General features: G+C 41.6%; 1 protein-coding gene across 29 annotated transcripts in view; it reads left to right on the top strand.

The window, feature by feature from the left end:
* HNRNPC (heterogeneous nuclear ribonucleoprotein C) overlaps positions 1 to 20,633 on the top strand; it is a 107,646-nt gene that overhangs the window by 48,497 nt on the left and 38,516 nt on the right. For 9 of the 29 annotated variants that reach the window (XM_073996926.1, XM_065547464.1, XM_073996929.1 and 6 more), the window contains one exon: positions 4,278 to 4,303. The exons of 4 other annotated variants lie outside the window; for them this stretch is intronic. The gene's annotated coding sequence lies outside the window, so the exon portion shown is untranslated. Of the gene's footprint in view, positions 1 to 3,784; positions 3,995 to 4,250; positions 5,027 to 20,633 lie in introns of those variants that run through there. 16 more of the 29 variants (XM_073996930.1, XM_073996922.1, XM_073996919.1 and 13 more) reach the window with 6 other exon arrangements.

Genomic DNA, 20,633 nt, shown 5'->3' with positions numbered 1-20,633 from the left:
CCAAAATGCTGGTATTGCAGGTGTGAGCCACGGCACCCGGCCCCAGTTTTCTAAATTAGTAGTAGTTACTACTATTCTTAACCACATTATTTCAGTCTTCAAATAATTAGTAGTTGTCTCTGGGGAGCATTATTTGCTCTTAATATGCATATTCTTGTATTCTCATTGGAAATGGGAAGCTTTTGGTTTTGTGTATACTACATTTACTAGAGGATTGGTGAGAACTAGAAAGTTGAGGTGTGGCATAACTACAGGTTTTCTCGATATTGAAAAATTTGGATTTATTAACATAAGAAATTTTGGTTTCTTAACCAAAGAAAATTTATTTTTCTTTAGTTAATAAGAAAATCTTACAAGAAAATTTGGTTTCTTAACCAAAGGAAAGAGGTTTCTTTGGTACATTTACTGTGATAGGTTATGTGTTTTTGGATTTATATTGTATCAGGAAAACATTATTTGGTGCTCTAACTTGATTCTGTCCCAGTACACTGGAAGGACAGGCACTTTGTTTAAAGAATTGATTCTAGAGGCCAGGCGCGGCTGCTCACGCCTGTAATCCCAGCACTTTGAGAGGCTGAGGCGGGTGGATCACGAGGTCACGAGTTCCAGACCAACCTGCCAATATGGTGAAACCCCCATCTCTACTAAAAATACAAACAAACTGGGTGTGGTGGCGCTCGCCTGTAGTCCCGGCTACTCGCCTGTAGTCCCGGCTACTCGCCTGTAGTCCCGGCTACTCGCCTGTAGTCCGGGCTACTCGCCTGTAGTCCGGGCTACTCGGGAGGCTGAGGCAGGAGAATAGCTTGAACCTGGGAGGCAGAGGTTGCAGTGAGCCATCGCACCACTGCACTCCAGCCTGGGTGACAGAGCGAGACCCCGTCTCAAATAATAATAAGTAATAATAATTGATTATAAACTGGGAAAGAGAGATTCCCGATTTAAAATCTTCACAGTGGTTCTCAAACGTTAGCCAACACCAGAATCAATAGGGCTAGTTAAAACAGATTGCTATGATCTATACCACCAGGTTTCTAATTAAGTCTGCGGTGGGGCCTGAGAGTTTGAACTTCTAGTAAGTTCCAGGTGATGATGCTTATGCATCACTCGTTCTGAGAGGGACCCCTTTAGAAGAAGGGATCCAAACTTCAGGCAGGTTTTGACAAATAATAACCTAGAGATACTTTTTTTAAAAACTACCTTTGAGCTTTATGTAAGGATACTCTTCTTTTTTTTTGAGAGCCTCACACTGTCACCCAGATTAGAATGCAGTAGCGTCATCCCAGCTCACTGCAACCTCTGCCTCCCAGGCTTAAGGGTGCCCTCAGCCTCAGTAGCCCTGCTAATTTTTTGTATTTTTGGTAGAGACAGAGTCATGTTTCCAGGCTGATCTTCAACTCCTGAACTCAGGTGATCCGCCTGCCCCAAGCCTCCCAAAGTGCTGGGATTACAGGAGTGAGCTACCCCGCCTGGCCTAAAGGAATATTCTTGATTGAAAATGGTGCTAAAGTTGGTCTTTTTTTTTTTTTTTGGAGACGTAGTCTCGCTCTGTCCCCCAGGCTGGAGTGCAGTGGCGCAATCTTGGCTCACTGCAAGCTCCGCCTCCCGGGTTCACGCCATTCTCCTGCCTCAGCCTCCCGAGTAGCTGGAACTACAGGCGCCTGCCACCATGGCCGGCTAATTTTTTTGTATTTTTAGTAGAGACGGGGTTTCACCGTGTTAGCCAGGATGGTCTCGATCTCCTGACCTCGTGATCCACCTGCCTCAGCCTCCCAAAGTGCTGGGATTATAGGCGTGAGCCACCGTGCCCGGCCTAAAGTTGGTCTTTTTATGAGTGGTAGCTCTTCAGTTTAACATAAAATCTTGGGAGGTACCTGAACTTCTTGATGTTGAAAGATAGAATTAGTTTCTTTTCACATTTTTCTTTCCTTTTAAGCTTATGTCTTGTGGCACCTGTACAAAGGATTTGGTTGTGGTTGAACTATAAAGTTACATATCTTGAAAATTGATTACCAGGTTGGGCTGTGGCTCCAAATAAGAAAATGAAATGTTTCACCATAACTGTATTTCATAAACAGGAAAAGAACATTCAGATGTATATTTCCTACAATTCTTCAGACTTTTTCCGCAGTTTGTACATTCGTAGTTTCACACATCAAATGTAAAAATTAACTGTCCTTCCTGCACTGTTCTACTTTTTAAACATTTATGGTTTTAGTTACAGTATCTGTTGCTGCTGTAGTCATTCATGCATAGTTGGCTCAAGGAACACTTCTTTTTTTTTTTTGAGACGGAGTCCCCCAGGCTGGAGTGCAGTGGCCAGATCTCAGCTTACTGCAAGCTCCGCCTCCCGGGTTTATGCCATTCTCCTGCCTCAGCCTCACGAGTAGCTGGGACTATAGGTGCCCGCCACCTCGCCCGGCTAGTTTTTTGTATTTTTTAGTAGAGATGGGGTTTCACCGTGTTAGCCAGGATGGTCTTGATCTCCTGACCTCATGATCTGCCCATCTCGGCCTCCCAAAGTGCTGGGATTACAGGCTTGAGCCACTGTACCTGGCCGGCTCAAGGAACACTTGTAAATGCTCAATTAAAAAAAATTTTTGAGACAGGGTCTCTCTCTGTTGGCCTGGCTGAAATGCAATAACGTCATCAGAGCTCACTGCAGCCTCAAACTCCTGGGCTCAAGTGATCCTCGCTCCTCAGACACCTAAGTAGCTGGGATTACAGGCTACCACACCCTGTTAATGTTTTTTGTTTTTAATAAAGTCTTGCCTTGTTTCCTAGGCTGGTCTCAAGCCATGCTCTACCCCAGTCTCCCAAAGTGTTGGGGTTACAGGTGTGAGCCACCACACCTGGCCTTAAAATATTTTAATTTCCTGAAATTTACAAAGGAGAATAAGACCTTATGGCTAAATTGAAAAGTGAGTGCAGCTAGTTCATTGTTTGCACAAGGAGCTACAGTCCAATTGTAGTTCTTATTTTAGCTGATGAAACAAGCAGTTTGTCATGGAAATTATTTTAGTGTGGTATTGTGTACCAGATTTTTAGAATCCATAACTTGAAATTAGCTATACATGCTACATAGTAAACAGTGGATTACAGAAACAAAAGAAGTATTAACATAAGGACCTTAATTTTTTCACCTATTTTATGACCTTAAATATTCAGTAGCCATAGTAGTCTTTTTTTATTCCATTTGTATTTTCGTTTTGTCAGTGAGTGAAATAATGTGCTCCTTATTTAAAACATCTTTCCCCCTAACAGTAGAACCTATTAGGTCTTGTGGTTTGATCACTCACTGGTTTTGAAAATAGATCTAGAGTCATCACTAGTATAGATCTTCATGGTAGGCCATTCACCTTCAGTCTGTTACTCATAGTGGAAACTCCATGGGCTTTAAATTTAAAACCCATGAATCTGCTTAATTTTTACAGTCTCAATATTTGACATTTGCTCACTATTTCACCTCTATTTGTTGGCCCGGTTTTTCTGTATTTTCTTTGCCCAAACTGCTCATTATCAAGATGAATATTTGGATATACTCTTTTTGAGACCCTCAAGGGCATATTGACATGGATTTAGTTAATTTTAGTCACCTATTGATGTTGAAGAATTGTGAAGACAGTCACTGGTAGAGGTGATTCTATGGAGGCTGTCCCATCCCAGTGGAATGTTAATGCTTTACCAAAATGTGTTAGCTGCAATAGACAGATGTTTCTGTCTTGGGGGTTTAGGGCACAACATTTCTGAGGAACTCTGACTCAATCTGTCCCTTCTCCTTTCACAGGGCAGCAAGGCGAACCCCATCCCTACTCACTGGAGCTCAGCTTTGATTTTTAACCTCCCTTCCCCACCCTTCCAGAACACACACATTCCATTCCAAAACTGATTTTATAAAGACATTTTAAACATAATGATGCAACTTGGTGTGCACTACGGCAAATGTACAGGTGTTTTTTTTTTAATTGTTTCCAAAACCGGGACCTGGATTTAAGATGTAATTTTTAAAATTTCTATTTCTATTTTTTCTGCAGCAGTTGGGTTAGAGGAGGAGGAGCCTTTTAGCCTCTCATAAACTGACCTCTCTACTTCCTCGTGTATTTTTAAGATTGATTGATGATGTCGAAAGGGCTTTGCTTGTCTGCTACTGAAAACTTTATCCTTGCGGTTTTTGTGGAAACTGCTTTTGGAAAGAGAAAAGAAATGAACTTTACTGACTTGACATTTTTGCACCTCCCGTTTTTCTAATCTGGGCTATTTTTATTTTTGTTTTTTTACAGTGAGATTTTTTTGATCTTCAGCTACAGTAAGTTATTCCAATTTTTTTTTAACATTTTTCCTGACTTTCCGCTGATTTCCTTTTTATTGTTGTTACTAGTTACTATTACTTATTATTATTATTATTATATTAATACTTATGATGGTGATGATGATGATGATAATGACACTGATGATTTTTAACCGGATTAAAATCGAGTTTTTCTGAATGTTTCTAAGAATTTCTCCGGCCTCCTGATTGACTTTGGAGTTTTGCATCTTGGGAGAGAAAGCGAAGGCATTAGTATTTTTAAGTGGATTGATCACATAAACCTTTTCTCTCCCAACCCCACCCTTGCCCTTATCCCCTTCCCCACACTGAACAGAATTTTACTGGCTGTTAAGTCTATGACCTTATTTTTCCTGATCTTTAACTTAACTGTTTTAGAGCATCTCTGGACGTCTGTATTTTTAATTTTTTTTATTTTTGTTTTTTTATTTTTAATCTTTCATTTGTTAAATTTTTAAACTGTGCTGCAATAAAATGTGTGTGGTACTACTTAACACTTATGATCGTGATGGCATTTTCCCTGAAAGCCATCTTCCTCCTGTTTCCCTTGAAATCCCATCCTGCTTTTCCTGTACACTACCCCTCACAAACCACAAGCTGCAGCAACATGGATGCCCAGCCTGGAGCAGCAGCAGCCAGGATGACCTGGAGCCAGGGGGGCCTTCGGAACAGATGCACACCCTTCCTGGGTGATGGTAAGAGGTGTGAGGTCCACTTGGATTCATTACAAAGACTAGGAAATAAACCCGTTTAACAGTTTAGCTGATGTGTATAGGTCATAGCCTCTGGAAGTGTTTGGATTAAGCGTTTTGTATGTGCATCTTGAAGTGTTTCCCAAGGGGGACCACCTCAGTTATTTGTAAACTAATGGAATAATAGGAGTTTCTAATTAACTTGGGCTGATTAGAACATTTTGGGTACTTGGAAAGAGCAGCTGAAGTTTAAAATGAAAGTGGCTTGCATTAATGATTAGTAACAAGGCAACGTATTGGGGAATCCATTTTTTTTTAGATTATTACAAATTAGTAAACATTTTCTGTCATTTAACGTATTTCTTGGGTTCATGACATTTTTGGATTGTATTCTATTTAGACTTTTTATCTCATTAAAATTTCCCAAGAGTCAAACCACAAGAGATACAACATAATATTAAAATGCTGTCTCACTGGAAGGTTTTTAAAAATTTGAAAAAAGGTAGGCTTTTTGACCTCACAAAGCAGGGAACTCTGTTTAACCTATACATCCAAATCAGGAACCATCTCAGGCTGACCCCTTTTACAATGGTGACTCAAGGCCCAGCTAGATTTTGGGAATTCTAATGTGAATTCATAGAATTCCTAATGGTAAGAAGGAATGAATTCTGTGTTATTCACAGGAATCGTGTAGAGATTAATAAAGATGTGGATAGCCAAAGAGTAAGATAACCATTTTAGAATTGCTCTGATAGATTTCAAGCTGGGGGATAATTAGATTTTATTTTAAAATATTTCTATTTTTTATGGAGACAGTCTCACTATGTTGTCTAGGCTGGTCTTGAACTCCTGGGCTCAAGCAATCCTCCTGCCTTGACACCCCAAAGTGTTGACGTTACAGGCGTGAGCCACTGCACCTAACCTGGAATAATTTTTTGAAAGGCATATTCGGTACTGTTGTATTAGGGTAAATCACAAACTTGCCCCCTTATATCATACTTGGATGAAAAGGAAAATCTAGTTTAAGTGAAAACCAAAGGTACACTCAAAACAGAATGGGAGAAAGTTAAGGAAAAGATTCCTGGAGGTTATCTAGAAAAATAATGGGAATCTTTTTATTTTTTAAATAGGTGCAAGTTTTATTGATGCCCTCTATTGTATGAGAGCTATTTTTTCTACTTCTTTGTTGCTGTCAGTATATGGAAGCTGTTCACTATAGGTTTAGTTAGATTTACTCCTTGTTAATTCTACAAATTTATTGTTTTTATGGGACATGTTCTGTTTCGGGATATAAAATATAGTTTATTATGTTTACGGGCTTTGCAGCTTAGGGAGACTCATGAATGAAATAATGTCCATATATGATGAGAGGTAAATACCGATCCTATAGAAGCATGCCGAAATAAGCTAGGGGCATTGGTAAGCCTGCAGTCACAACTAATTGGAAGGCTGAGGCAGGAGGGTCTTTGGCCCAGGAGTTGAGAGGCTTTAGTGTGTGATATGATTATCCACTGCACTCCAGTCTGGGCAACATAATGAGACCCCATCTCTCTCTTTTGTTTTTTTTTTTTTTTTTTTTTGAGACAGAGTCTCGCTCTATTGCCCAGGCTGGAGTGCAGTGGTGCAATCTTGGCTCACTGCAACCTCCGCCTCCCAGGTTCAAGCGATACTCCTGCCTCAGCCTCCCAAGTAGCTGGGACTACAGGCACAGACCACCATGCCTGGCTAATTTCTGTATTTTTGGTAGAGACGAGGTTTCACTATGTTGGCCAGGCTGGTCTCAAACTCCTGACCTCTTGATCTGCCTGCCTCGGCCCCCCAAAGTGCTGGTATTACAGGCGTGAGCCACTGCGCCGGGCCTTAAATTTTTGTATTTTTTGTAGAGACCCGGTGAGACCCCATCTCTTTAAAAAAAGAAAGCATGAGGCCGGGCGCGGTGGCTCAAGCCTGTAATCCCAGCACTTTGGGAAGCCGAGACGGGCGGATCACAGGGTCAGGAGATCGAGACCATCCTGGCTAGCCCGGTGAAACCCCGTCTCTACTAAATACAAAAAACTAGCCAGGTGAGGTGGCGGGCGCCTGTAGTCCCAGCTACTCGGGAGGCTGAGGCAGGAGAATGGCGTGAACCTGGGAGGCGGAGCTTGCAGTGAGCTGAGATCCGGCCACTGCACTCCAGTTTGGGCGACAGAGCGAGACTCCGTCTCAAAAAAAAAAAAAAAGGGCATGCAGAAATGGTTACCTAACCCTAAGAGGTGAGGGGATCTTTTTTTTTATTTCATTATTTTTATCTCTTCTACCTTAATCACATAAAGGGATTTGATTTTTTTTTTTTTTTTTTTTTAATAAGACAGAGTCTCACTCTGTCACCCAGGCTGGAGCGCAGTGGTGTGATCTCACACCACTACAGGCACCTGTCACCATGCCCAGCTAATTTTTGTATTTTTAGTAGAGATGGGCTTTCATCATCTTGGCTAGGCTGGTCTTGAACTCCTGACCTCGTGATCCACTCACCTTGGCCTCCCAAAGTGTTGGAATTAGGCGTGAGCCACCATGCCTGGTCAACGGGATCCTTTTAAGAGAGGTAGTGTACTGAAAAGAATCTTAAGGCCAGAGAATAAAAGTTTGAATGACATACATGCCAAGGAGTTTATATCTTTTTTTTTTTTTTTTTTTTTTTTTTTGGAGACGGAGTCTCACGCTGTTGCCCAGGCTGGAGTGCAGTGGCGCGATCTCGGCTCACTGCAAGCTCCGCCTCCCGGGTTCCCGCCATTCTCCTGCCTCAGCCTCCTGAGTAGCTGGGACTACAGGCGCCCGCCACCGCGCCCGGCTAATTTTTTGTATTTTTAGTAGAGACGGGGTTTCACTGTGGTCTCGATCTCCTGACCTTGTGATCCGCCCGCCTCGGCCTCCCAAAGTGCTGGGATTACAGGCTTGAGCCACCGCGCCCGGCAGGAGTTTATATCTTAACCAGAAACTAATGGTGAGGCATTTTAGAAAGATTCTAAACTGGAAAGTGACATCAGATTTTCCTTTTATTTTTATTTTTTGAGACAGGGTCTTGCTCTGTCACCCAGGCTGGATTGCAGCGACATTAAACAATAACAAGGCTCACTGCAGCCTTGACCTCCTGGGTTCAAGCCATCCTCTGGCTTCAGCGTCCTGTGTAGCTGGGACTACAGACGTGCACCATAGCACCTGACTATTTTTTATTGTTATTTTTTTAGTGGAGACAGTCTCATTTTGTTTCCCAGGCTGGTCTCAAAAACTACTGGAAGATTTTAATTTTTAGGACTGTCTTTGTAATAACAGTATGGAAATAGTGTAGAGGAAATGAGATTGGAAGTAAGAGATTAATAAGGGAGATACTAAAATCCAAGGAAGAATAACGACCTGGTTTGGACAAAGGTAATGCTAATGAGATTAGAGATTAGTAGGTAAAATTAGGAGCATCTCAGGACGGATATGATAGAGGGTGGACAAGGACATAGATTTGGCATGATTGCTGGTTTCTAGCTTCTGGGATAGGGATAGATAACTGGGGAAGGTAAACGAAGGGAGCAGATTATAGTTTGAGGGTGGGAAAAAGAATGTTTTAAACGTCTTGGAGGTGTTCAAGGAACATTCACGTATAAGATGTTTATTAAATATTTGAGTACTTATTTTGAAAATCATTATTAGGTTTGGGCATATAGGGAAGAACGAAACATGTCCCCTGCCGTCATGGATATTACAGATCATTGAGGGAAGAAACAAAGTAAACGGCACTTTTCATAGTCAGGATCGATGAAGGAAAAGAACAAGGTGGATGAGAAGATAGCAAGGGAACATGGAATTTGGGGGATGCTGCCAGGGAAGGAACCTTCCCTACAGGGAAGCTTGGCTATATGGAAGTAGCTAATGGTGAAGCTCATTCTGTAAGAAAACCATATGTGAAAGCACAGGTAATGAGGGGGAACAAGACTTGGCCTCCAAGTAAGAAATAATACTGGAAAATAATTACCAAGTATACATAGATGAGGGATGGAGTTGGAGAGGTAGGCAAGGATCAAACATTCATAGCACAACCTTAGAGGGTCTTGTTTAAGATCCTATCTTGGTCACAGGTAGAATCTATTAAAGGATTTTGAAAAAGAGGTCTGATTTATCTTCTGGCTGTTGTGTAGGGAATGTTAGTGATGAGGACTAACAGGGCAAGTAGGGTAGTAAGTTAGGAGACCAATATATTAGAGTAGGCTACTGTCTCAATCTCTTGGAGAAAATAATCATCCCAGGCCTAACAATAACTTGACCTGGTTTTTCAAATGAGTTTTTATTGGGTGTATTAATGTGCAAAATCAGTCGGAATAAGAGAACTGATCAGGCTCCCGGAAATTACTAATTAGTTCTGTGATACCTTGTTGGGTCATATAATGGCTTTTTGATTTGGCAGGGAAAAGTAGCAGGACGTTGATTTCTCTCTTACGGAAGTATTCTAAACTCTTGACTATGTCCACCACTGTTAAAGTTCTGAGTTTGTGTTGACTGACTGAATTATCATCAAAACCTTGAGTAGGAGTAGATACTGTTAATCATTCATGTTTTAGAGGTGAGAATATTGGACTACAGAGTGTAAATAACTTACTTGCCTAAAGTTAAACTGCTTTAGTGGTTTAGCTGGATTCAACCCAGGGATTAAGGCTGCAGATTTCAACACTTAATGATAGTAGACTCTTTTCTTCACTTTGATATGTTGAGCTTTTTTTTTTTTTTCTAGACAGAATCTCGCTCTTTCGCCAGGCTGGAGTGCAGTGGCGTGATCTTTGACTCACTGCAACCTCGCCTCCTGGGTTCAAGCGATTATTGTGCCTCAGCCTTCTGAGTAGCTGGGATTACAGGCATGCACCACCAAACCCAGCTAATTTTTGTATTTTTAGTAGAGATGGGCTTTCACCATGTTGGCCAGGCTGGTCTAGAACTCATGACCTCGTGATCCGCCCACCTCGGTCTCCTAAAGTGCTGGGATTACAGGCGTGAGCTACTGTGTCCAACTGAGCATTCTAGAAAAACAAATTTTAGTTTGGTTAAAGTTCCAAAGAATAACCTTGCACTTTTATTTTAAAAATTTTAAAATTAAATATGTTTGTATTTTTGCCCTTGAATTCCCAACACCTTAAATGGCTTACAGATGTGTGTATATGTACAAGGTAGTAAATTGTTCAGGTAGATGTATCTTGGTAAAATGTTACCGTGGTTGTGATAGCATTGTTAGTAGGGAAGCAAGCACATTTTAAAAGTGAGCTTTGGGCCAGATGCAGCAGTTTATGCCTGTAATCCTAGCGCTTCGGGAGGCTGTAGTTGGAGGATAGCTTAAGGCCAGGAAAGTCTGGCAACATAGCAAGACCCTGTCTACAAAAAGCTGGGCGTGGTGGCACACAGCTGTAGTGTAGCTCCCCGGGAGACTGAGGCAGTAGAATTACTTGAGCTCAGGAGTTTGAGGTCAGGGTGAGTTATGATTGTGCCTCTGTACGCCAGCCTGGGCGACAAGAGACCCTGTCTCTTAAAGTAAAAAAACAAAAGTGAACTTTCCTTTTTTTAAAACTATCATAAAACCGTAAGAAGTGAACTTTAGTTGAAAAAAAGTTATTTATGGTTAAAAAAAAAAACACCCAGAGGGATGCGTTAACTAAGCCCAGGGGTCCTTTTTCAATCCTCATCTCACTTGACCTGTTGGTTCCATTTAACCAGATCTCTTCCTTGAAACATTTTTTTTTTTTTTTAATTTTTTTTACTTTGCTTCCAGGTTTTTGTTAGATGTTTCTGACTGTTAAACCTCTTTCTGGTGGAGTGCCCCATGGTTCAGTCTTTTCACTTCTCTTTTCTGTCCACAATCTGGGTCATTTCAGATTCATTCATGATTTAATATACCACCTATAAGCTGATATCCACACTCAAGATCAACAGCCTATACATTCGAATGTCATACCAATCAAGTTACCTACATGACAACTCTGTTGAATATCCAATATGTCAACTTAAAAGTGCAAAACTGTGCTCCTGATGTTCATCCCTCAAACCAGTGTCTTGTGTACTGTTGCCTTTTTCAGTTAATGAAACAATTTTTGTGTCTCTTGAGCCAAAGATTTTGGCTAGTCATCCTTGACTTTTATTCATCTCTCACCTTTGGCCTATTAGAAAATCATGTTGGCTGGGTGTGGTCGTTCACGCCTGTAATCCCAGCACTTTGGGAGGCTGAGGGAGGTGCATCGCTTGAGCTTAGAAGTTTGAGACCAGACTGGGCAACGTGGTGAAACCCCATCTCTTCAAAAATATACAAAAATTAGCCGGGAGTGGTGGCATGTGCCTGTAGTCCCAGCTACTTGAGAGACAGGCATGAGAATCGCTTGAGCCCAGGAGGCAGAGGTTGCAGTGAGCCGAGATCGCACCCGCACCATTGTACTCCAGCCTGCGTTACAGAGCAAGACCCTGTCACAAAAAAGAAAAGAAAATCATGCTGCATATTGTTGACACTTGGTCCAATTTCAAGCCACTATTGTATCTTGTGCATTATTGTATAAAATAGGTTAGTATTTCTTTTGTCCCTCCACGCTAGTTTTGTTCTTAAAGTGGTAGCTAGATTTATCCTAAAATGTAATGTTTGGAAAATGTTTCTTTTTTTTTTTTTGAGATGGAGTTTCGCTCTTTTTGCCCTAGCTGGAGTACAATGGCACGATCTCGGCTCACCGCAACCTCCGCCTCCCGGGTTCAAGCGATTCTGCTGCCTCAGCCTCCCAAGTAGCCGGGATTACAGGCACCTGCCACCACCCCCGGCTAATTTTTTTTGTATTTTTAGTAGAGACAGGGTTTCACAATGTTGGCCAGGATGGTCTCAAATTCTTGACCTGGTGATCTGCCCACCTCCACCTCTCAGTGCTGGTGTGATCCAGTGCGCCTGGCTGTTGAAAAATGTTTTGCCTGAAAACAACCTAATGGCTGCCTTTTTCAGCATTGAAGTCAGAATTTTTCTGTGATTTACAGGGCATCCTATGTGATTTGTTGTGTCCCTTCCCTTACTGTTATACAGTGCTTCAGCCACACTGGCCTTCGTAACTGTCTTGAACACATTGGATATGTTTCCCCTTTAGAGCTTTTCCTTGGAATTTTCTCTGAGTCATACAGTTTGGTTCCTCAGTTCTGAGATTTTTACTCAGAAGCTACCCCCTTAGTGATGTGTCTTCCCTTATTTAGCACCTTAAGCTCCCCTTCTCCTAAATTCGCTTTAGCACTTATCACCAACTGTAGAATTTGTTTTATGCTGTGTAAAGACGTAAGAGGTGTGTCCAGAAATACACATGCCAGACAATTAACATTGATTGCCTCTGGGCAAGAAGTGGGATTTAGGAGATTTGAAACTTGTGCTCTATGTGCTTAAGACTGAGTGTTATAATGACCAATACGGTAATATTTTCCTTCTAATTAAAAAGCTTAAAAATGTACATCAACTCTTGTGATTCTGTGTGGGTATAAATAGCATAGCTAGTCTGTGTAATAGGGGTTTAAGTAAGCAGTGTTAATAGTTGAAGAAAACTTCTTTAAAAGGTTTAGCTAGTCGAGTTAGCATTTGAGCACATGGACTACCGTGATGTTGCCTGTATCAACATTTGGGAGAACCATTTTAAAAATATGTATTCTCTAATGAGAAAGTATGGCTGTTTGTAAGAGGTAGCCATAGTGCATTAGAGAACATTTTTTTTTTTTTTCTATTTCTACTTGATCTGATTCTGACTTTACCAGTCTGAAATATTCTTCCTGTTTTCTAATTATATTGACCTATGGCTCCTGAGTTGATTTTAAAACTGAAAAAACTCTGGGAGTTCATTGAACCAGATTTAGGCTTTTCTGGCTAGTCTTGAATAACGTTTAGGAGTAGTTTTTTTTTCTTTTTTTTTTCTTGAGATGGAGTCTCGCTCTGTCGCCCAGGCTGGAGTGCAGTGGCGCGATCTCCGCTCACTGCAAGCTCCGCCGCCTCCCGGGTTCACGCCATTCTCCTGCCTCAGCCTCCCTAGAAGCTGGGACGACAGGCGCCCGCCACCACGCCTGGCTAATTTTTTTGTATTTTTAGTAGAGATGGGGTTTCACCGTATTCGCCAGGATGGTCTTGATCTCCTGACCTCATGATCCGCCCGCCTCGGCCTCCCAAAGTACTGGGATTACAGGCGTGAGCCACCGCACCTGGCCCTAGGAGTAGTTTAGTAGAGTACATTTTGAACAAAATTTTTCCTCTAGCCCTCTAACTAAAATAGGTATTCTGAAGAGGATAAACTATTTATAATGCATTGTCACTCCCTATATTGATCCTTTAAATAAAATCATCATTCACATAAGTGGATTTTCTAGCTTCAGAGATAGAAGAAAAGTTTTCTGTTGCTACTATCCTTAAAAGTTTGTGGAATTCATGCTAGAGTTATGGCTGTTTATGCTGTTTAAAATGGAGTTTTATTACTCCTTTCAAAAGGAATACTGGTCAAGTGACTGAAGATTGGTGTGGATTTGTGAGAGGAGGCACCTCATCTTTATCTTACCTTTGATCCCAGTAAAGTAATACATGCTCATAGACAGTTTTAGAAAATATAACTATCCAAAGATAACATTTTGGTGTGTTCTTCCAGGCTTTTTGGGGCATATATAATCTTCAAAAAGCCCTGTCATACTGCATATATATTTAAGTAATATTTTAAAATTTAAACTGAATAGCTCATGTTAGTAGATACAGATCTCTGAAAAATTTGTAGTAGCTACATAGTATTATATACTATTTAGTAGTACATGGTACATTGCATACTTATACTGTATTTTAGCAATACACTGTTGTTGTAACCTTCCCAATTTTTTTTTGTAAACAAAGCTTTGGACAGTCTTAAAACTACAGTTGTACGTATCTTTATTTTCTTATAATTAAGCCCCAGAAATATAATTGTTCAAGGGTATGCACACTTTACTTTTTTGCGGGGAGTGGAGGTCGTGGGGGAGCAGGGAGTATGCACTTGTTTTTGAGACGGAATCTCACTGTCTTCGCCCAGGCTGGAGTGCTGTGGTGCGATCTCGGCTCACTGCAAGCTCTGCCTCCTGGGTTCACGCCATTCTCCTGCCTCAGCCTCCTGAGTAGCTGGGACTACAGGCGCCCGCCACCACGCCCAGCTAATTTTTTATATATTTTTTAGTAGAGACGGAATTTCACCATGTTAGGCAGGATGGTCTCGATTTGCTGACCTCGTGATCTGCCTGCCCTCAGCATCCCAAAGTGCTAGGATTACAGGTCTGAGCCACCGGGCTTGGCCGCACATTTTAAAAAGTTCTTAAAGTTTGCTCTCCAGAAGCTAATAAGTGTAGCAATTTATTGGCAGTGTTAGTGGCCACTAATACTTAATTTCTAGTTTTGTGAATTACTTTGGATCTTTTGCTTTTAAGATTTGACCCTCTATTCTGAAGGGTTTGGTAAGTTTTTAAGTTGAGTAGGAAAAATGTTGATAGAGGTATAGATTCTTAGTGAAACGTTGCTACAGTGTCAACTGTATTTCTGTGTATAGTTTGAGATTCACGTGTAATTTTTGTTTTCAGGAACATACACATCTTTGGTGTTACCTTTTTCTTTCTTTTTTTTTTTGATATGGAGTCTCGTACTGTAGCCCAGGCTGGAGTGCAGTGGCGCAATCTCGCTCACTGCAAGCCCCGCCTCCTAGGTTGACGCCAGTCTCCTGCCTCAGCCTCCCGAGTAGCTGGGACTACAGGCACCTGGCTAATTTTTTGTATTCCTTTTTTTTTTTTTTTTTCCTTTTTTAGTAGAGACGGGGTTTCACCACGTTGGCCAGGATGGTCTCAATCTCCTGACTTTGTGATTCGCCCATCCTCCCAAAGTGGTGGGATTACAAGCGGGAGCCACTGCGCCCGGCCAATCTTTTTTTTTTGTTTTGTTTTTTTTAAAGAGTCTTGCTTTGTTGACAGGCTGGAGTGCAGTGGCGCAATCTGGGCTCGCTGCAACCTCCACCTCCTGGGTTCAAGCGATTCCCCTGCCTCAGCCTCCTGAGTAGCTGAGATTACAGGCATGGGCCACCATGCCCGGCTAATTTTTTTTGAGACGGAGTCTTGCGCTGTCGCCCAGGCTGGAGTGCAGTGGCCGGATCTCAGCTCACTGCAAGCTCCGCCTCCCGGGTTCACGCCATTCTCCGGCCTCAGCCTCCCGAGTAGCTGGGACTACAGGCGCTGCCACCTCGCCCGGCTATTTTTTGTATTTCTTAGTAGAGACGGGGTTTCACCGTGTTAGCCAGGATGGTCTCGATCTCCTGACCTCGTGATCCGCCCATCTCGGCCTCCCAAAGTGCTGGGATTACAGGCTTGAGCCACCGCGCCCGGCCTTTTTTTTTTTTTTTTTTTTAGTAGAGATGGGGTTTCACCATGTTGGCCAGGATGGTCTCGATATCTTGACCTTGTGATCTGCCTGCCTTGGCCTCCCAAAGTGCTGGGGATTACAGGCGTGAGCAACAGCACCCGGCTGGTGCTATCTTTTAATTGTGAAAAAATTTCACATACACAAAAGAGAATAGTACAATGAACTCCCATGTATTTGTCCCACTTTAATAATTCTTGGCCAGTCTTTTTATTTATATCTACATCTCCCCATCCACCCCCTTCCCATGTTATTTTGAAGCAAATTCTTGATATATTTAATCTGTAGATATTTAAGTGTGTATTTTAAAGAGAATTAGGACTTAACCACAATTATCCCACCAGAAACATTTAATAAGTTAAATATTTTAATACTAAACATATTTAGAGGCATGGTGTGGTGGCTTATGCTTGTAATGCCAGCTCTTTGGGAGGCCGAGGCAGGCACATCACTTCCGGCCAGGAGTTCGAGACCAGCCTGGCCAACATGGTGAAATCCCGTCTCTACTAAGAATATAAAAAAATTACCCAGTTGGGTGGCACATGCCTGTAATCCCAGCTACTTGGGAGCCTGAGGCAGAAGGATCTCTTGAACTCAAGAGGCAGAGGTTGCAGTGAGCCAAGATCCTGCCACTGCACTCCAGCCTGGGTAACAGTGCGAGACTTAAAAACAGCAACAAAAAAAGACCAACAAATCGATTTAGAATCAAAGTACTACCCTGAGAACTGAGTAAGGCATTCCCCAATGCTGCTTTATTTCTACGGGGATAGCATGGTTGGTCGTTTTGTTTATTTGTTCTTTTGCTAACATAGTAAGCAAATGGAATTTTGGAAGTGTTGTTTACTAAAGGTGGGTTTTGAAATTTTAAGAGTGGGGGTCTTATGGTTATACTCATTGGTGATAAAATCAAACCTTTTACTATTCTCAAATTTAGATACAATCTCCTGTTTTGACTGTTTAAGAGAATACTGTAGTAACTTTAAGTCACATATCCTTGTTAAAAATTATTCTGGGCTGCTAGATTATTTTGTTATACCTGTCTAAAATCTTTTATCCATAATTTAGAAATTTTAAATTCTCTGATAAAATTTTGCATTTGACACCAAGACTCATTTGGCAAAAAAACTGATCTCAACTGATGTGAGATTATGTATGTTCTATGTGTGACATTTAGTGAAAATTTATATGTAATGAAATTTATATGTAAAGAAATATTTGATGTCATAACTGTGCTCCCCCAGATGCTACTGGGGTATTGCATAGTATTTCTGAAATCTGAGACTATTTTTCCTAATACATGTCTTTTTTTTTTGAGACGGAGTCTCTGCTGCTCAGGCTGGAGTGCAGTGGCGCAATCTTGGCTCACTGCAACCTCCACCTCCCGGGTCAAGGAGTCCTCCTCCTTCAGCCTCCCAAGTAGCTGGGATTACAGGCACCCACCACCACCACACTTGGCTAGATTTTGTATTTTTAGTAGAGACAGGATTTCACCGTATTGGTCAGGCTGGTCTGGAACTCCTGACCTCAAGTTATCTGCCTGTCTCTGCCTCCTAAAGTGTTGGGAGTACAGGTGTGAGCCACCACACCCAGCCCCAAGCATTGTAGAGAAGAGACCAGAGTAGACTTAAAGTATAGTTTGTTACAACTCATGCTTAGTCTGAGGTCACTGATAAAATTGAAACTTTATACAAGGTAATAAGGAAATGAAGTCTTGTGAATGAATGTTGGCCCTTTCTGTTCAGAAAATAGCCTGTGCTCCAGCATAGCATCATCACCATCTGGGAGCTACCTAGGAATAGAGTCTCACCCTGCCCCAGTAGTACCGATATGCACATTGAAAAGAACTAATCTAGAACACTTTTCACTCCCTTTTTATTATTTGGCTTGGGAATTGCAAATTTTGGTGGACTTTTTGGCAAGAGTGGTTTTTGATGTTTGTTGAGAATGTTGAAGACCACAGTGTAGTCACGGTTAATGTACGTTGGAAATAGTACAATATCAAAGATGACAGTTTATTTGCAAAATTTGAAATAATGACTTCTAAGTTACAAATTTTTTTTTTTTTTTTTTTTTTGAGACGGAGTCTCGCTCTGCCGCCCAGGCTGGAGTGCAGTGGCCGGATCTCAGCTCACTGCAAGCTCCGCCTCCCGGGTTCACGCCATTCTCCTGCCTCAGCCTCCCGAGTAGCTGGGACTACAGGCGCCGCCACCTCGCCCGGCTAGTTTTTTGTATTTTTAAAGTAGAGACGGGGTTTCACAGTGTCAGCCAGGATGGTCTCGATCTCCTGACCTCGTGATCCGCCCGTCTCGGCCTCCCAAAGTGCTGGGATTACAGGCTTGAGCCACCGCACCCGGCCCTAAATTACAAATATAATTAACAAGTAACTTCAAAGCTGGCAGGCTCGAAATAACATGCTATTCTGAGATATATGCTTTGAATTATCTGAACTCTTTTTTTTTTTTTTTTTTTTTTGAGACGGAGTCTTGCTGTGTCTCCCAGGCTGGAGTGCAGTGGCGTGATGTCGGCTCACTGCAAGCTCCGCCTCCCGGGTTCACGCCATTCTCCCGCCTCAGCCTCCCAAGTAGCTGAGACTACAGGCGCCCGCCACCACGCCCGGCTAGTTTTTTGTATTTTTAGTAGAGACGGGGTTTCACCATGTTAGCCAGGATAGTCTCGATCTTCTGACCTCGTGATCCACCCGCCTCGGCCTCCCAAAGTGCTGGGATTACAGGCTTGAGCCACCGCGCCCGGCCTATCTGAACTCTTAATGCAGATCATATTACATCTTGGCATAATATAACCATTCTTTAATTCTTGGTTATAAATGTTAAGATTAACATTCCATATACCTTGCAAACAAGGTAGATCTGTCATAGTTATGACAGTTTTTTTCTTTCAGTGTTTTAAGGAAAATACGTAAACATACAGAACAGTATAATGAATTCTTAAGATTCCTTCTACCATGATGGCCATGTTTCATTTTATTTTTTTGCTGAACCATTTGCAAGGAAATTGCTGACTGAAGACAAAAGATCCCTAAGTATTTAAATGTGAATTTCTTTTTCTTTTCTTTTTTTTTTTTTTGAGATGGAGTCTTGCTCTGTTGCCCACGCTGGATCTTGGCTCACTGCAACCTCTGCCTCCCGGGTTACAGTGATTCACCTGCTTCAGCCTCCCAAGTAGTTGGGACTATAGGTGTGCGCCACTACCCCCAGCTAATTTTTGTACTTTTTAGTGGATTTAGTATATAGGTAGTCACACTGACCATGCTGTTGTTTTCATTCACATAGATTATCAGTTATTTTAGAAATAGGACCTTCCTGTGTTTTATTATTTTTGCATATTGCATGTTTTCTTGATGTTTCAGTACTCACTCGGTCAAGATTTATTGACCTTCCTCAAGTAGGTAACGCATTCTTTATAAAGTATTCCTGATGTTTGTTGAATACTTACAGATTCTGGAACACTTTTCTTTAAAAAGTGTTTTCAAAACAGAAGGTGCTCCAGGTAAGAGTATGATGGACTTCTGTATCTTAACACCCCAAAATATTTTAATGATGGCACAGTTAAGTGTGAAGGTTGAGAATGTAGGGAGAAATTTTTATGTATCTTGGGACTTCCAATGGCTAATAGATCCCAAAATATGTAATATAATGTTCAGTGAATCTAGAGGTGCCCAATTCCTTTATTCTTTTTTTTTTTTTTTTTTGAGATGCAGGTTCGCTCTTGTCCAGGCTGAAGTGCAGTGGCACAATCTAGGCTCACTGCAATCTGCGCTTCTCAGTTCAAGCAATCCTCCAGCCTCAGCCTCCCAAGTAGTTGGGATTACAGGCACGTGCCACCACACCAGGCTAATTTTTTTTTTTTTTTGTATTTTTAGTAGAGGTGGTGTTTCACCGTGTTGGTCCGGCTGGTCTCAAACTCCTGACCTCTGTTGATCCACCTGCCTCGGCCTTCCAAAGTGCTGGGATTACAGGCTTGAGCCAGTGTGCCCGGCCCCAATTCCTTAATTCTGTTTAGTTCTGAATTGCGCTTGGGGAAGAGAAGGGCCCAATTTTTACTTAGAGTTTTGCAGAAAAGCTTTGCAGACTCTCAGTTATCTGTATATTATGATGACTTTCAGGGTGGCATTTTGTTATCTTTGCAGAAGAAAAATTACAAAAGCATTATGATTATTAGTGAAAAATGGAGAAAAATTTAAAGAACTCCAAACCCCATCCTATCCTTAGATGTCACCTTGGTATGTAATCGTCTAGATAACTTGTGCATGTTTTGGTTATGCTTCTCCACGTCAGTGTCACATGTCATTTAAATTGTATTCCATTGGATTGGTGCACTGAAGTAATTTGTACTCATTCATTGTCAGGCACTTGTTTTCTACTCTTTCACTGTTAATGTGTTCACACCATTGTTTCTTTCAGATGAATTCTCAAAGGTAAAATTACTGAGTAAAAAAATACGCAGTTTTAAAACTTTTGATGAAATAATCTCGTTGTTTTCTGGAAATGCAGTATGAGTTCATATGGACCATTTGTTTTGACCATTGCTTGCAGTAGATACTGTAATTAAAAATGTGTTAGCTTGTTTGGTAGGTGGAACATGGTACTTGGTTTAATTTATATTTCCTTGATAGTGTTAATCTTTTTAATCTTTATATACCTTTAGTATTGTTAATAACCTGTTTGTGTCCTTGAGCCATTTTTGTTGGTCTGTACCAATAATAGTAAATAATAACAGTAGTAGCAGCAGCACTTGATATGTGCCAGGCAACATCATTTCCAGTGTTGTGTGTACCTTGTTTCATTTATGCTTCATTCCTATCCTGTGAGACAAATACTATCAATTATACTCATTTTACAGTTAAGGAGCCTGAATTTCAAAGAGATTGACTTCCCAGAGAAAGTGCATGCCTCTAGCAAGTTGTTGATCTTGAAACACATGTGTCTAGGCTGGTTGCAGTGGCTCATGCCTGTAATCCCAGCCTTTTGGAAGGCTGAAGTGGGGAGATACTTGAATCCAGGCATTTGAGACCAGCTGGGCAACATGGCAAAACCCTGTCTGTACTAAAAGTATAACAAAGATAGCTGGGCGTTACTTTATTTTTAAATTTTGTGGAGATGAGGTCTTGCTGCGTTGTTGGCCAGGCTGGTCTCTAACTCCTGGGCTCAAGCGGTCTCCCACCTCAGCCTCAAAGTTT

Source organism: Macaca fascicularis, chromosome 7 (assembly GCF_037993035.2).
Source record: "Macaca fascicularis isolate 582-1 chromosome 7, T2T-MFA8v1.1".
NCBI lineage: Eukaryota > Metazoa > Chordata > Mammalia > Primates > Cercopithecidae > Macaca > Macaca fascicularis.
The sequence above is the reverse complement of the archived record's forward strand: the minus strand, read 5'-3'. Positions and strand labels throughout refer to the sequence as shown.